The sequence below is a fragment of the Styela clava genome, chromosome 5 (assembly GCF_964204865.1).
Source record: "Styela clava chromosome 5, kaStyClav1.hap1.2, whole genome shotgun sequence".
NCBI lineage: Eukaryota > Metazoa > Chordata > Ascidiacea > Stolidobranchia > Styelidae > Styela > Styela clava.
The window spans coordinates 22,630,313-22,632,812 of NC_135254.1; the positions used below are offsets into that span (position 1 = coordinate 22,630,313).

The 2,500-nt window shown below is 55.8% G+C and overlaps 2 non-coding genes and 1 pseudogene across 2 annotated transcripts in view; all 3 read left to right on the top strand.

The window, feature by feature from the left end:
* Positions 1-1,615, top strand: part of LOC144423657 (small subunit ribosomal RNA) — a 1,810-nt gene extending 195 nt beyond the window's left edge. The window contains exon 1 of the ribosomal RNA XR_013476122.1: positions 1-1,615. This exon is cut by the window's left edge and continues 195 nt beyond it. This is a non-coding gene — a ribosomal RNA (small subunit ribosomal RNA).
* Positions 1,616-1,913: 298 nt separating this feature from the next.
* Positions 1,914-2,067, top strand: LOC144423496 (5.8S ribosomal RNA). The gene has a single exon (XR_013475990.1). It is a non-coding gene; the product is annotated as a 5.8S ribosomal RNA (ribosomal RNA).
* Positions 2,068-2,355: 288 nt separating this feature from the next.
* LOC144423702 (large subunit ribosomal RNA) overlaps positions 2,356-2,500 on the top strand; it is a 3,695-nt pseudogene continuing 3,550 nt past the window's right edge.

The following is a 2,500-nucleotide window of genomic DNA, read 5'->3' on the forward strand; positions in this document are numbered from 1 at the left end:
GCGCTTTTATCAGATCAAAACCGACCGGGTTCGTCCTGTGACGTTTGATGACTCTGGATAACCACGCGGATCGTACGGTCTCTGCACCGACGACGTATCATTCAAGTGTCTGCCCTATCAACTGTCGAAGGTACGCTTCGTGCTTACCTTTGTGATAACGGGTAACGGGGAATCAGGGTGCGATTCCGGAGAGGGAGCCTGAGAAACGGCTACCACATCCAAGGAAGGCAGCAGGCGCGCAAATTACCCATTCCCGACACGGGGAGGTAGTGACGAAAAATAACAATACAGGACTCTAACGAGGCCCTGTAATTGGAATGAGTACATCCTAAAACTCTTAACGAGTATCCATTGGAGGGCAAGTCTGGTGCCAGCAGCCGCGGTAATTCCAGCTCCAACAGTGTATGCTAAAGTTGTTGCGGTTGAAAAGCTCGTAGTTGGATTTTGGGCGAGCGCCGCCGGTCCGTCGCAAGGCGTGTCACTGGTTGCGTTCGCCTCACCTTCGGTTCTCCGTCGGTGCTCTTGACTGAGTGTCGGCGGTGGCCGATAAGTTTACTTTGAAAAAATTAGAGTGTTCAAAGCAGGCTGTTCGCCTGCATAGTGTTGCATGGAATAATGGAATAGGACCTCGGTTCTATTTTGTTGGTTTTCGGAGCACGAGGTAATGATTAAGAGGGACAGACGGGGGCGTCCGTACTCTGCCGTTAGAGGTGAAATTCTTGGATCGGCGGAAGACGAACTACTGCGAAAGCATTCGCCAAGAATGTTTTCTTTAATCAAGAGCGAAAGTCAGAGGTTCGAAGACGATCAGATACCGTCCTAGTTCTGACTATAAACGATGCCAACTAGCGATCGGGAGGCGTTACCATGACGACCTTTCCGGCAGCTTCCGGGAAACCAAAGTCTTTGGGTTCCGGGGGAAGTATGGTTGCAAAGCTGAAACTTAAAGGAATTGACGGAAGGGCACCACCAGGAGTGGAGCCTGCGGCTTAATTTGACTCAACACGGGGAAACTCACCCGGCCCGGACACAGGTAGGATTGACAGATTGAGAGCTCTTTCTTGATTCTGTGGGTGGTGGTGCATGGCCGTTCTTAGTTGGTGGAGCGATTTGTCTGGTTAATTCCGATAACGAACGAGACTCTGGCATGCTAAATAGTTACGCGACCTTCTCGGTCGGCGTCTAACTTCTTAGAGGGACTAGTGGCGTTTAGCCACACGAGATTGAGCAATAACAGGTCTGTGATGCCCTTAGATGTCCGGGGCCGCACGCGCGCTACACTGAGTGAAGCAGCGAGTGTCTAACCTAGGCCGAAAGGTCCGGGTAACCCGTTGAACCTCATTCGTGATTGGGATAGGGACTTGCAATTGTTTCCCTTGAACGAGGAATTCCCAGTAAGCGCAAGTCATCAACTTGCGTTGATTACGTCCCTGCCCTTTGTACACACCGCCCGTCGCTACTACCGATTGAATGGTTTAGTGAGATCCTTGGATCGGCCCCGTCGCGGCTGGCAACGGCCGCGTCGGCGTGTCGAGAAGACGATCAAACTTGATCATTTAGAGGAAGTAAAAGTCGTAACAAGGTTTCCGTAGGTGAACCTGCGGAAGGATCATTACCGAAAGTGGTGGTAGGCCCCGGCCGACCGCGCACTTAATTGTCTTTGGGTGCCGCCGAGAGGGCGGCCGTCAATCGGGGTTCCGCCCCGTGCGACACGCGTAACACGTTGGCATAGCAAGGCAGCCGAGTGCGATGGTGGCTTCTGGGCACCGCGCTCGATGTGCCGCCGGCCCAGCCCGGCGGTCGCTCGGCGCCGTTTGTTGGTGTTTTTGTGCAGTTGTTGTCGGTGGTGGTTTTGTGGTCGATCCCACAGTGTGACGTCCTCGCGCTTCGGCGCCGGGCGAAACGTCGAGGACGACTCTTAACGGTGGATCACTCGGCTCGCGAGTCGATGAAGGACGCAGCCAAGTGCGAGAAGTAATGTGAATTGCAGAACACATTGAACGTCGACCTTCTGGACGCGAATTGCGGTCTCGGGTCAATCCCGGGACCGCGTCTGCCTCAGGGTCGCGTTCGTCCTCACCCGAGGGCCGTCGCCTGGCCTCTGCGAAGACGGCCGGGCGTCGCCCCAAGTTGAAGCGGTCGCCGAGCTTTCTCGGCGCGACCGCGTGTCCCGTACACCGCCGGCCCCTCGACGTGTTCAACTACGTTCGAGGGGCGGGTCCAGGTCGGTCGGTCCGGTCACGAGATCAAGACCGACCGTGGGCCAAGGCGGCGACGGTACGCGCTCGGTCGGCGCCGGCGGCGACGACTTGCGATGCCAGCGGGCCGTGTAAGAAGCGGCCCGCTTGACACATACGACCTGAGTTCAGGCGAGAGCACCCGCTGAATTTAAGCATATTATTAAGCGGAGGAAAAGAAACCAACAGGGATTCCCTGAGTAACGGCGAGTGAACCGGGAAGAGTCCAGCGTCGAATCTGCGCGCTTTTCGAGCGCGCCGAG